Below are 14,880 nucleotides of genomic sequence, written 5' to 3'. Positions count from 1 at the left end.
GGAAGCGTGACGGGGTCTGAGCAGAGGGGCTGGCTGCTCAGCCGGTCCCCAGGAGAGCTCTGACAAGCCAGGACCCACGTGCCCAGCTCCCTCTGCCCAGACAAAAGGACGGCTCCAGCCCCTGGGGTGGCTACCCACACCGCCCTGTTGGGCTGGCCTCACAGACCCTTCAGTGTCTCACCAGGAAGGAACTGTCAAACCCAGGGACAGTGCAAGCTCGCTGTACAGCAGGAGGCATGAGCCCTGGGAGGTGCTCTGGCGTGAGGGTCCTGGCACGGCTCTTTGGAAGGAAGCCAGGACCCCCTCAGTTCCCTTCTGCGGCCCCGCCTTGCTCAGGAAGAGCTCCTTAACCACGCTGCCCAGATGGACTCTTGTCCTTTGAAATCTCTGCACCCCTCCCGGAAACATGGGGATGTGGGAAGGTACGAGGGGGCCGCCAAGCCTGCAGGGCCAGCCCGTCGTGTGCCCTGACAGCAAGAGTCCCTGCAGGCCAGGGACCACATCCCTGTATCTGTCCCAGAGCCCAGATGTCTGGCGACTCAGCAAATAGTGACCGTTGACGATGCTGCTCGAGCTCCAGGACACCCTAGAACTCTTACTGTCTCACCAATTCAAGGACACAGTGGAAACCACACACCGGATTTTTAAAAAGCAAACAAACTGAAAAGCAATTAGAACAGACAAATCACAAATATTTAAATATCGAGGCCCGAAACTGAAGTCTATCTTGACCCTGGATCTCCATTTCCTCTTCAGGACCCAAGGGACCCTGCTGGACAACAGCGAGGCCGTGTCACAGGCTCAGACGGCACCAGCAACTGCCTCCCAGGTGGGTCCTCGGCGGCCCGCAGCGGCTCAGGCAGCAAGGTTTCAACTTCGCTAAAAAGAGTATTTTGATTTGCTGAAGAAACTTGCACTGGCCCCAGGCAAATAACAACTGCAGGAGAGTTATTTCATACAGCACCTTCCTCTCTCACTCCCTTTAGGGAAAGGACTGCTGCACTCAAAAGTGAGGGGGAGGGAAAATTAAATAAAAAATATATTTAAATAACAGCCACAGAGCAGCGATGGGATGCATGGATTTCTGAGCCAACTTCCCAAAACTCGTGCTGCTGTGATTTGCCTTTGAAGCAATCTCACTTTGCCTTCTGTTGCTTAAACAGTAATTATTAAAGGCATCAATTAAAGATGCCCAACTCTGCCGTCCCCATGGCCGCCGTCCCTGGCACGTCTCCCGCCCCGCCTGCGGCACCTGCCGCCACCCTTTTTTTCTGTGTCAGTGGGGTAGAACCGGTCCAGAATAAAGCCTCTGCTCTGGGTCCACATGCCACTTGATTTAAGGTCAGCAGAGGGATCGCCGCCCACCCACAGCCCTGCTGGGAGTGAGAAGGCTGGATCAGCCTTTTTGCCATCTACAATCAGCATCAGCAGCCCAGACACAGCGCGCGTATCCGGCACGGCAGACACAGTCCTCCACTAGGCGCCCGGCAGCTCCGTCTCCTGTAGAAAGACCTTAGGCCGTAGGCTTCTCCCCCCCTTCCTCCCACCCCTCCCCAGGAACAGGAGAGCCCTGGGAGAGCCAGATCGCCAGAACCATTTGGACAGGACATGGAAGAGGAAATCCCTCTTCTTGGCACAGCACTGGACAGCTTCCAGATCACAGAGTGGTCCCTCCTGGCTGGTCTGAAGAAACCGTGGGCCATTTCGGCCCACACTCCCAAGCAGGGAACGGGCTCCTGGGGCCAGAGCGTCGGCATTCAGCCCGCCTCCCCTGGGGCACCTGGAGGAGCAGGGAGAGTGTGTGGGCGCACAGGTCCAGGGCAGGGATAGAAAGGCTGTCTGGCACCAGAGCACACACGTGAGAGATCCAGGTAGGATCCCCAAAATGTGGAGAGACAGACACATTCACAAACTAAGAAAGAAATATGCGAAGCGCCACACAAACCCAGAAAAGGGAACGAGTCATTCTGCTGAGGTACGGGGACAATACAGAGAGGAGGGATAATTTAACTTATGGATGTTCCCACTACCCCGGTGCAGGAAGGACGTCATCCTAAGGAGCTGAGGCTTTATCCTGAAGAATAGCAGTAACTGCCTTCGGATGAAGGCACAAGTGGTTTGCAGGGAAAGGGAGATCAAGGCAGGGAGACCCAGGAATAGTCCAGGGGTTATGAGGGCCACGACCTCGTGGGGCAGTAGTTGGTTGGGAGAGACAGAAAAGACAGACAGAACCTGCCATTCAGATTCCAGGGAGCACCAGCGGGCATCGAGGAAGATGCCAGAGCCATGAGCCTGAGCCAGTGGTCTCAGGGGACACCCCAAAACAAAGGATCAGTAGGGGTAAAATGATAGATCTGGCTTGGGATGCAGTGACTTTGAAGTGTTCGGTGTGCGACATGAAACTCAAGAGAGGGGTAAGGCCTGACGACCCAGATGTGGTGCCTGCCATGGGTGTAGAAGTGGACATCTAAGCCATCGGAACACAACACAGGCCAGAGTTCTTTTACGGAGGAAAAGAGGGCCAAGGACACAAATCTGCGGCACTGAAATCTCAAAAGATGGCCAGGAGGACAGCAAGGGCTGGGCAGCAAAGCAGGAGAGAAATGTGTCCACAGCCAAGGGAGAGAAAGGCTTCTTTTTTTCCAAGAAGAAAAACAAAGTCAACTTCAACGAATGTTGATCCTAGGAAGGATGAGGATGGAAACCTGGCCACAGGAGTTAGTAATAAGCATCCTCCGTGAACCCCAACATGAGAGTCTACTGAACGGGATGGGGGTAGGGGTGCCCAACTTCTGTGGTTGACAAGAGGTGGGAGGGGAAACGCAGAAAGAGTTGCAGGAAAGGCTTGAGAGAAACTTTATACAAAATGTGAGTAACGGCACATTTATGAGCAGAGAGGAGAACAACACAGAAGGGATATTCAGATACTTCTGACCCAGAAGAAGAGCACAAGCCACAGGTCATCTTGGAATTATCAACAGACTGGAGATGGTAGAAACCATGCCCACAGACGACACTGCCCACGGAGAGTGGAACAAGAGAAGAAAGACCAAAGCAAGAGCCCCGATGTCTGAAGCGAGCTAGAGCTCTTTTCCAACACCTAGTTCCACGCATCCAGCTCAGCCCACGGGGCTGTGATTCCAGCCACATTAGCTTCCAGATGGGGCTCCTTATGAGGAAGGCACGTGGGAAGTCTTCAAGTTCTCCTCCACACTGAGGGCCGATAAATGGTGAGCTGGTAAATAAAAGCAGACCCTGCAGGACGCAGAGCCAAAAAACATGGGGTTACTTACCTGTCTCTTTGACATTCTGAAGCTCTGAGCCTGTCAAACCATGCAGTCGGAAGCTGAACCTTTCCCCCCACACCAGCGGGATACCGCATCATGTCAACAACACGGACCACATAGAAACGTGTGCTATGCAAAATGCACGCAATGACGACCAAACGGAAACAGTAGTGTAAAAAAAAAAAAAGCATTCAATAACATGTCTATAAAACAGAGTTTAGAGAATTTTATTCAGTAGAATTAACATCCAATAAAATGTACGGATCTGAATCTGTTTAACGTCTTAACGATTACATGTGCCCACACAATCACACCCTACGTTGGGGGTTAGGGTTCTTCCGTCACCCTACAAAGTTTCCTTGCTTTCTTTCCAGTTCCCTCCCCCACGCTGTGCGCTCAAGAACCACTGTCCATCACCACAGATTGGTTTCATAAAGTACGTACTTCTTTTGTTCTCGAGATCCAACCATACGGTTGTTATCAGCACTTCACTCTTTTTACTGTTCAGGAGTACTCCGCCGTGATAACAATGTGTTCATCCGTTTTTCAGAAGACGGGTGCTGGGGCTCTTTCCAGTTTGGGGCTTTATGTAAACATTCTTGTACAAGTCCTTTTGTGAACATATCCGGAAGCACCCTCTTATCCACGGGAGATTCGTTTCAAGATCCCCGGTGGATGCCTGAAACCATGGACAGTACTGAACCTGACATACACTATGTTTTTTCCTATAAATACATACCTGTGATAAAGTGTGTACATCAGGCACAGTAAGAGACTGACAACAATAACTAAGAAAATAGAACCATTATAACAATATACTGTAATAAAAGTTAGGGGACTGTGGTCTCCCTCTCACTGTACTCCCCCTTCTTCCTGGGATGATGGGAGATGAAGGAGGTGAATGGCGTGGGCAGGGGACAACGTGTTAGGCTACTACTGACCCTCTGATGTAAGCGTCAGATGACGAGGGTCATCTGTTCCCAGTAACTGAAACTGCAGAAAGCAATCCTCGAGTAAGGGAGGATTACTGCATTTTCATTTCTCTAAGGTAAAAATACTCAAGGGCGGAACTGCCGGTTCACAACACAGATGTTCAATTTCATACTAAATGCCACACGGCTGTGCCATTGTCCAAAGAAGCTGTGCCGTGTCATGCACCCACCAGCAACGTACGACGTGGCACCTAATGGTGTGAATTTGTGCCTCCCTTCCGAGGGCGGGGGTGTTGAGCACCTCTCCATATGTTAACCGGCCATTCATAGACCTTCTCTCGTGAAGGACCTGTTCTAAGTGTCCCGGTCTATATATTCTGACAAACGTGTACAGTTGTGCAACCATGACCACGTCATCGAGACAGAGGAAAGTTCCCTTTGCCCATCCATAGTCAACTCAGCCCCACTTCCAACCCCAGCAACCACTGAACTGTTCTCTTTCCACGTACTTGTACCTCTTCCAGAATGTCCTATAAACGGCATCCGGCGGTATGCAGCCTTCTGAGTCGCTTTCTTTTCACTAAGCATTAGGCAAGCGGGATTCATCCACCCTGTATCAGTTTGCTTCTTCCCACTGCTGAGTAGTGCTCCATCGAGCTCACGGAGCACTGAGACCGTGGAGCGACGCTGGGTTTCCCACTCTGGGATGTCATGAATAAAGCCACTGCTCACACACAAGGTTGTGTATGGACATAGCCTCTCATTCTCTTAGGTAAATGCCTCCAAGTGAAACTTCTGGGTCAGACTGGAAGTACGGATTGAAGACTTCTAAGTGCAGATTTAGAGAAAACTACCAAATTTCTTTCCAAAATGTCTGCATCATTCTGCCCTCCCACCGGCAAGGTAGGAGGGCTGGAATTACCAAGGTTTTTGTTGTTTGGAAAACATTCTAATAGGTGTAGACTAGTATCTCACCGCAGCTTTTACCTTCATTTCCCTGGTAACTATGACCCCAAATGTATTTCACATGCTCAGCTGCCATCTGTGTATCTTAACGTGTCTACTCAAATCTCTTGCAGGTTTTTAGGTTGGCCATTTTAAGGACTCACGGTACTGAGTTTTAAATGTTCTTCATACATTCAGGATGCGAGTTCTTTATTAGACATATGCCGTGCATACACATCCTCCCCGTCTGTGGCCTGCAGTATCATTCTCTTATCAGTGTCTTTGGAAGAACTGAACTTTTGTGTGTTTTTTATATTTTTTTTTAATGTTTATTTATATTTGAGGGAGAGAGAGTGCACATGAGCAGGGGAGGGGCAGATAGAGAGGGAGAAACAGAATCTGAAGCAGGCTCCAGGCTGTCAGCACAGACTCCGATGCAGGGCTCGAACTCACCAGCCGAGAGATCATGACCTGAGCCAAAGTTGGACGCTCAACTGACTGAGCCACCCAGGCGCCCCAGAAGAACAGAACATTTAAAATTTTGATAAAGTACGAAAATATGTTTTCTCTCATAGATTGTGCTTTTAGTATGTAAGTAATCTCTGCTTATTCCAGGGTCACAAAAACTTTCTCCTGTGTTTTCTTCTAGAAGTTTTATAAATGTGTTAAGACTCTAAACTTAGATCTATCATCCATTTTGAGTGAATTTTTGTACATGGGACCAGGTACGGGCCAAGGTTCATGATGTTTACATGGATGTCCAGTTGGTTCCGATTGCCATTTGTTTAAAAGACCATCCTTTCTCCAATGAATTGCCTTGTGCCCTTGTCAAAAATCAACTACCCCTGTACGTGTGGGTCTATTTCTGGCCTCTCTCTTCTGCCCCATGCTCTGTGTGTGTCTATCTCTTTGCAATACCCCACGGATTGATTCTTGTAGCTTTATAAGAAGCTTTTCTGACTTTCAAGAAAACCGGACAATGAAATCTTGTAGTATTTTTCTTTTTTAACACTGATTTGGCTTATTCCAGGTCCTCTGCATTTCCACGTAAACCTTACAATCACCTTGTCTACATTTTGACTAGGATGGCGCCGAATCCCTACTTCAACTTAGGGAAAACAGGCAGGCATCTTAACAATATCAAGTCTTTCAAGCCACAGTACGGCCTCCATCCGCTCAGGGCATCTCTCGCTTCCCTCAGCCCCATGTGCCGGCTTTCAGGGCAGAAGTCGGACACGCATTCTTGGTGTTTTGTACTGGGTGTTTCTAAAGCTACTGCCGATGATACTAATTTTTTAATGTCACCTTTTGCTCCTATACAGAAATACAGTTGACTCTGTATCTTGTATCTTGTTGAATTCACATATTCTTATAGGTGGATCTTTTTCATAATCATACTGTTTACAAATAAAAGTTAACTTCTGGAGTTAGGTTAACCTGACTGAGACTCTAGAAGATAGGTGCCTTTCAATGATTAGAAAGTGCCCAAACTTTCGGCGGGGTCGGGGGGAACCTGCAAGAAATTCCCTTTAACTGCACAAGTTCAGAGGACAGCATTTTTACCTCATACCCTCTTACAAGGGGTGACGGAGTCCCCATCAGGGGACCACAGTGGCGGTGACAGACACAGCTCCCCTCCCCACACACCTCCTCCGGCGCGGCGCCAGGGCTGACGGCTCGCCCGAAGGAGCCAGTGGGCCAGGGAGGGAAGCGGCCTTCCCGTGCGTCTCCGCCCTCTGTCATCCGGAGAGTCCCCGCAGCCCGCTGCCAGTACGCTCTCTCCCGGCCTGGTAAGCAGACTTGGGGTTCCACCTGTGACTTTTCAAAGGGTACTCGATTCCGTCTTTGAAAGAGCTCCGGGAAGTGGGGCTGCAAATAGCATTTTTCCCAGCGCACAAGAGGCACACGAAAAGGTCTCAATTGCAAGACACCGACAGTCCGACAATACCAAACACGAAACAGGGCCTGCAATGCAACACCCAAAGCCCCTGGTTTAACGAGGAGGCAGCACCAAGTTCTCCAAGTTCATGGCTCAATTACTGAAGTACATAGAAACAAGGAACAGATCACCTGATGAAAGTCTTGACAGGAGCTTGCGTTTAAAATGTACTTCTGGGAGCGCCTGAGTGGCTCGGTCGGTTAAGCATCTGACTTTGGCTCAGGTCATGATCTCGCGGTCTCAGGTCATGTTCGAGCCCCGCGTCAGGCTCTGTGCTGACAGCTCAGAGCCTGGAGCCTGTTTCAGATTCTGTGTCTCCCTCTCTCTCTGACCCCCCCCCCCACCCCGTTCATGCTCTGTCTCTCTCTGTCCCAAAAATAAATAAACGTTAAAAAAAAATTTTTTTTAATAAAAAATAAAATGTACTTCTGCCACCATCTGATTTTTCTCCGTCCCGTAACTTTCTGTAATTTGACTAACATCCACAGGCACATCTGTGGGATCGACTGCTAGGATCAGTTTGAAGCTTGTTCCTGCCTCCATCACAAAAGCCAAGTAATAATTTTCACACTACTGTTTCCGGCCAGTGGTTTCCGACACGACTTCTTTATTAGGAGGTGGTGAAACCACATATGAGTGTGCGTTTGTGTGTGTGTGTGTGTGTGTGTGTTATATATAATTTTTTAACGGAGAAATAACTCCAGAGCACTCTGCTGCCATTCTATCAAATGCAAGGCAAGTGATTGCTGAGTTCCCAATTATGTTCAACCTTAAATCACACTGTTTGGTCTGGTTGTATATCCAGCCCTACAGGGAGTTGTGCGAAGGCATATATTTGGCAAGCTTTCAAACCACAGCTACAAAACATGTGCTGAAGAAAATGATTCAAAATATTAAGAAAGCAGTCATTTATTTTCGAAAGCCTGTTCACGTGAGACAATAAGCTGCTTCCCAGAATAGGCTCCATCCATCAGGAAAACACTAGAACCCAGCACAGGCTGGCTGGAGTCTGCCTCTCAGCCATCATATTGCTGATTATTCATCATCATCCGGGGTGCATCGCAGACAGATAGGCACGCTGGGCACCCTTCCGTGGTGACAGCAAACGCTCCCCGACCCTGGAGAAGCACCCACCGTGCCGATGACCTCTCGGGCCCTATAGGACTACCCGGTTGGCCCTACATATCCAGGTGAGGGCAAGCTGTGGGCACCTAACCACAGGAAGGGGATGGAAGGCAGCAGAACCTTGGTGCCCGGTCCAGGTCAACCGCTTCTCCGTTATAAAGAGACAGTTCAAACAAACCAGGGGATCCATGTCAACCAGGTGCCTGTTTGGAGGTCCGCTATGTGACGAGAGGCTTAGAAGTCCTTCTGGGAATCAAGCCGGCTGAGCCAGCTAAGCTTGGCCAGCTGAAGCAAAAAAGGAGATTCCACTTGAGACGAGAGTTAGGAAAATCCCTTTCCAGTGTCTTTCCCGCACTCTTCCCTGGAGACTGTGTGTACCATCCTGAGGGGCTGGCTCGCAAGCCCAGTGCCACCCAGGGGGGGACCACTCCCAACTCCTAGCGCCTTCTCTCACCATCTACAAGCTTTAACTTGTCTGCTAAAGGACATAATGTATAAGCCTCTCCTGCCATCACTACAACCCAAGGAATGGGCAAAAACGTGAATCTTATAAAGTATACATAGTAATTAGTTTTCTCTAAGTCAGGACACAATGAAATTTAACAAATATTTAAGTTTCTCAACCAACTCGAAACACTGAATGAGTCCAACACCATCAGACAAGGAATTTAAAACTGCGCTTCAGCGGGTGAACCACTGGAATCTCAACTTTCCGAGGGCAACAACTGGATTTGTGGGGCTCTTCAGGTACCACTAGCGATGGTCTGCAATGCAGAGGGAAGTTATGGACAGCCGGTTGGCCAGAAGTTTCTGCAAATACCTTGGCCGTGAAAGAAAGACCAGAAAAAGAAAACCAAGCAGTTTGTGGGCAGGAAACTCTTCTTGCTTTTTTTAAGGCTTGGAAAGGAGACGGGAGCGATAGTAAATGGGCGCTTTTCCCTTGCTGACACGCGGTGCCAGTAAAGCACAGCCAGGATGCCCTTCCAGAGGGGCAACCTCGCTTCCCGGGGCTGGACCGGGGCACCCTGTTTCATTCCCAAACAATTAAATAACGACCACCATCTACACCGAGTGGGTGTCACGCACACTGTCACGTGGCTGCACACACGGATTTCTAATAATCCACGTGGGAAAGTCATCACTCTTCAAATACTTACCAGCAACATTGGCCACTAGCGGCCAGAGATGTATGGGAGTATGTTTAGAATATTCAGCTGACTAAGCCAGCACCTTAACTTCAAAAGCAATCGACCAAAAGGGCCCAATCAGAAAAGTGATACAATTCAGGGGTACGCGGTAGCCTCTCACAGGGTCTGTTCTGGAGGAAAATGGCTCCCAGTAAAGACAGGCTTATGAGTTCCAGTAACTAGGAAACCAACGACTGGTACCTTCTCCCACGCATGCGCTGGTCCACCAGCTCGGCAGCACGGGTCGTGCCGTGGTTGCCCTGCTGTGGTTGCCCACGTCTTACGCACGGGACCCTCCGTAAACAGGTCCAAACCTCTTTTCCAGCCCTGTCTTGCCACCTCCATTTCACACATGTCGCTCTTGGGCGGGCCAGGCCCTTTCTGGACTCTGCCTGGCCTCATTCTGTTTGTTCCCTCTAGCTCAAGCCTGTTCTGTAGCCAGGCAGGCGGGGGACCAGGCCGTCAAGGCACCTTGCGTGGGCGGCACTAACGCTCCAGTCACGCACGAGAAGAAGGGATTCACTTAGTTCCAATCTAACGAGCTGATGCTCAGTCAGAAGCAATGTAAAAGCTCCGGCTCAAGCGCTCTGTCCCTCGGTCTCAGTTGTAAGAAGGTCCATTTCACGATAAAATCACTGAGAAGTTAGTGTTTTTACTACAACAATCCAACACTGTAATAACGTCCCGGTAAAGACAGCGGCAAGAATGGAAAGTTGCACAGGGGAGCGTTTGCTAAGCAGACAGGTCTCCCGAGGTCTACAACCCAGTCCCCAGCTGGCATATCTGAGACCAAAGGAAATACTTTGACAGACGGCTTCAGTGGCAGATGATGTCTGAGATGCCACGAGTTGGAAATGAGATTCTCTTCTTCTCTAAGAAAGCTGAATACGCAAGGTTCAACGAACTACTTCTCTCATCAACTTCCCAGGTATCCGTAGCCTCCCTACATTTTCCTCCTAAAAATCTGAGGTACAGCCAAGAGGAAAACCAAGGAAGCTAAAAGCTACTCACCAAAGTCTAGACTTCTGCAAACACCGGTGCCTTAGGAGATCTGTCCCTAACCCCAGAAAGAATGTTGAACGTAGAAAGTGCTCATTAAGAAAGATGCCACAGGAGCAATCACAGAAAATGAGGTCTGGTTCTCAAGCGGGTGTGGGGGAATTCAAATTCAGTCTCTGGCAAAGTCCGGCAGTGCTGTGCCCCTCCCCAGGCCAGGAGGAAAACCACTACTGCTGGGCTCCCACTGAACCAAGGACACTGGGGACACTGACTTTCCATCTCACTCAGGGAGCCATGCGAGTGAGGGCCCTGAACGTCTTGGGACACGGGCTGATTCCGTTTAAATACAGCCATTCTCTGAATCTCCCAAATGTCAACTTCCGATGCCAAAGTGCACGGTTTAGAGAGGTGTTTCCCAAACAGCTCCCAAAACCACCCGGGGACAAGGACGTCAGGACTGGCCTTCTAGGTGCCCAGTCCCACCAGTGTGTGGCCTTCTCCTTGGACAGGAGAGCTCTCCAGGGCTCCTCTCCCGCAATCAGTGACAATCTGTACACTCACGGGCACTTGTAGCTGCTGAGAATACAGCTGGAGAGACGGACAAGGTCCCTGCCCTAAAAGACCTCACATCCCAGTAGGGCGGGGAGGAGACCAGGAAAAGGGAAAGGAAGAAACAGAAAATTTCAGACTGTAATACAGGCTATGAAAAAAATAAATAAATAACCAGGTGACAGAGCTACTAGGGGTTGGCTGTCTGGGAAGGACCTCCCCGAGGAGACGACGTCTGAGGTTAAGACCTGAGTGGCATGGAGAAGCCAGCACACAAACGTGGGGTAGGAGGGGACAGCACTCCACGTAGAGGAAACTGCTCACGCAAAGAAGCACGCCTGGTGTGTTCCAGCTACGGGAAGGGTCGATGTGTCCAGAAGGAAAAGCAAACGGTAGGGACCGAGCACGGCAGGGACCAGAACACATGGCGCTCCATGTGGGTACTCCAAATGGGTAGAGGGTCACTGTAGGGTTTTTAAGCAAGCTAGTGAGCTCACCCCAGTTATCTCTTTACTAGATCACCCTGGCCCCTGCACAGGGAGCAAGACTGGCGACAGGAGTCCAAACAGGAAGGGGTGACGGATGTGCGGGCAAAGAAAACGAGGGCAGCCTGGACTCTGGAGGTACCTGTAGAGAGGACTACAGCAGGATCCACCTTAGAAGGAGGAAAGAACTTACAGGTGGATTCCACGTCTGGCAGAGAAAAAAGGGCAGAATCAAGGACACGCCTGAGCTTCTGGCTTGATGTACTGCTCAACTCGTACGAGGCATCACTGGTCTTTATTCTCACAAATACCCTTCCACGCTCTTTTCACCGACACTGAACTTCGACCTCCCCAGACACCTTTATACAGTGGACAGAGAACACTGTACCTTCTCTAAAACCGGGAAGCCGATTTAGAGACGAATACTTACAACCCTGCTTCCGACTGCAAGGTCTGTTAAGTTCGGCCGAAGGGACAGCTGACGAGCGTCTATAAGCAGCCGCGTGAGCTACCTGCCTCCTCCCGTGACATCACCCTCCCTACTGAAAGGTTTCATTTTCCTGGCTTTGCAAAGGCCCTCCCTCCATCTGAAGCAGCTGCTCACAGAGCATTTCAGCTTCCTTTTACCAGGCTTTTTTAAACAGATACTTTTTCTACCCGGAGTTTGTCACCATTTAAAATGTTGTGCTAGTTAGCAGTAATTATGTAAATGCAAGCAGCCATTTCTATTTTTAAAAGGGAACCCCATTTAGCATTCTTACATCCTGAAATGTTTAAAATAGCTAGTCCAGTGATGTTTTCACTTTATTCAAACTGTTTGTGTGGATTTAAATACAGGTTCAGCCGAAACCAAAGCAAGTCAAACATTTACTTTCTATTAAACATCTAAATCAGAAGATTAAAAACCTATTTCACATTTAACAGAAAGAAGCCGTCAAATCAGCAGAGCAACAGCGGCTTCCCCGCATTTACTGCCAAGCTGGGCTGATGTCTGAGAGGTAATCAATTTAGGAAGGGAGGGAGGGATTTCTTTAAACTCTTCAAAAAGGGAAAAATACATTTGAGCAAATCTTTTAATTATAGTATCTTCCTAAGAACCTGCAAAGCCTTTATTCTTTCCAAACTTAATGCTTTGTAAAGGCAACTCTTGCCCCTTAATTCCACATGAAATATTCAGTATAGCATAATTAAATTTTATTCCATGCTATTTTTATTGGGCTCACAGAAATAGAGGGTGGCATCATCTCTGAAACAAACTTCCCGGCAACTTCGCATTCACTGCGAACGGGTGGTTCTGAAAATTGAACTTAAGATACAAAACCTAGTCCAAATGGCAGTTTCAGCCCCAGACAGATGGGTGGGTATTAAAAAGATGGGCTCATTCGTATGTCGCAACCACAGCCTTCGAATAAACAACTGCCCCAGTTCTCCACTTCCTTCCCTGAGTTTAGCACGAGGTGCCTCTGGGCACGGATCTTAACTTTCAATAAGCAAAGACAGGAGCCTGTCTGATTTTTCACTGTAAATCTATCTGGTGGGGAAAGAAAAGAGAACGGAGAGAGACAAGGAAAGAAGTGCCCTATGGCTGAAAGAAACTTATAATCTGAATAAATATTTGGATGACGGGATGGTTTGTGGGGGGCGGGCTTAATGTTTTTGGTCATTATTGTAAATTATACAACCAAAGTCTCACTCTTCTTTCTAGTCAATGTCAGAAAACCACGAGTGAACACAAAACGTCCCCTTCTCAGACTGGCGGCCCAGGTTACACACCCACCACTCACAGAGAAGGACGAGTGGTAAGCATCTCGGGCGACCCACAGCCAAGTCCATCAGCAGGGGAAAGCCCTGCAGCCCCCAGTCTAACCTTCTCGGGATCCGGTCCCACGGCACTCCCCGTGATGGGACATGGCCTGGTGTGACAGTCCACTCCCCCACGACGTGCCCGCAGAGCTAAAACTTCATCTTAAATTCTGCTAACGTATCAGCAGGGACGACGACCTCAGGTCGAGGATCACCCAACCTCTCTGTCCAGCCGGACAGCCCCATCTGTTTTACTACTCCCTCAAAAGCGCCAAGTTCAAGAGGACAACCAAAACAACAGCAAAGATTTCTGCCACGTGACATCTGGAACTGCTGTAAGGGAGCACCACAACCACTCAAAGATGGTTCTTTAATGAGACTCTTAGAACTTGAAAAGATTAAAATAGATCTTAATTCGTAAGAACTAACCTGACTTTGGCTTTGTAGTTTGGTCTAGGTTATTGATTAAAACGACGACGACACAAAAGAAAAACTACCCACCAAAGTCACCGAAGTGGTGAGACTTAACTGCCCAGGAGTGACTGCCACTACAGCCACCAGCACCCGGGTTCCTCTAAACTCACGGCGTCAGAGAGGTTAAACGAGGTGCTGTTAGAAACAGAGGCCTAACCAAAACCCAAATGACAACAAAATTAAATTTTATACCACAGAAACAGAAATTAGAATTTACATAAAAGTGTCTACTCCCACCATATCTGCCAAATTTTCTTCTTAGGAGACTCATTTCTATTTTCTGATTAGATCTAAATGTTTAAATAATATGTACTGTTGGCTTTTCAAGAACCTGGTCCATTGACTACTGCTTCAAACTATATCGTCTTGTTGCTCAAATATCTCCATGGCTCTTGTAAAAACAAAAACGTCCCATGTGTCTTGAATGCCAAGGTTACCTCCAGCAAGATAAGCAGCCCCAAGCTCACAAAAGGACGCCCCCTCGGGGGGGCTACAGGTACACCAGAGCCTGAGGATGCTCGCTCTCTGCACAGACAGGGACTGCCCCTGAAGGCACGGGATGGGGAGATTCTGTTAAATCAAGCCTAACAATGCTGATCTGATCACATCCAGGAAGGATCTGGGTTGAAGCAAAATATGAAAATTGTCAATTAGGCATCAGAAAAAGCGTTGTGCGTGTTAGAAACACAAATAGGCTAACTGGGGTAGAATTTAGCCAACATAAAGGAGGGAAAAAAGCATTTCCAAAGCCACATTACTGCACGAGTGCTGGGGGAGGGTCTGGGCGAGAGGGGTTCAGCAGCCTGCAGAAAGGCTCTAATGCACTCGGGTGCTCACTCTTCCTAGGTGGCCTCCATCAGGTCCCGCCCTGGCCTCCCTGATTTTACCCAGTTTCATGAAAAGGGAGTGACAAAGCCCTCCCTGCCTATCTCCCGGGGTGGTTAAGAAACTAAATGAGACGTGTCTGTGAAATCATTTTCTTAAACTGTAAAGGCATGTATGACGTGAGCGGCTACTAGTTTTCACATGCTAAATATAGGCTGTGTCTATATTAAAACCAGCCGGTGGGCTTTTAATTAGAAAGTCTAGTCAGTTCTTTCTGTATTTCTAAATGTAAGAAAAGTTGTTGGAATTTGGGAGTTTTCTGGGAAATGG

The 14,880-nt window shown here is 48.7% G+C and overlaps 1 protein-coding gene across 7 annotated transcripts in view; it reads right to left on the bottom strand.

Moving 5' to 3' along the window:
- Nucleotides 1–14,880, bottom strand: part of CAMTA1 (calmodulin binding transcription activator 1) — an 829,903-nt gene that overhangs the window by 734,080 nt on the left and 80,943 nt on the right. The gene's annotated exons all lie outside the window — the stretch shown is intronic.

The sequence above is a fragment of the Puma concolor genome, chromosome C1 (genome assembly GCF_028749965.1).
Source record: "Puma concolor isolate L17-30 chromosome C1, mPumCon1.1.hap2, whole genome shotgun sequence".
NCBI lineage: Eukaryota > Metazoa > Chordata > Mammalia > Carnivora > Felidae > Puma > Puma concolor.
Note: the sequence above shows the minus strand (reverse complement) of the source record. Positions and strands in the feature narration are given on the sequence as shown.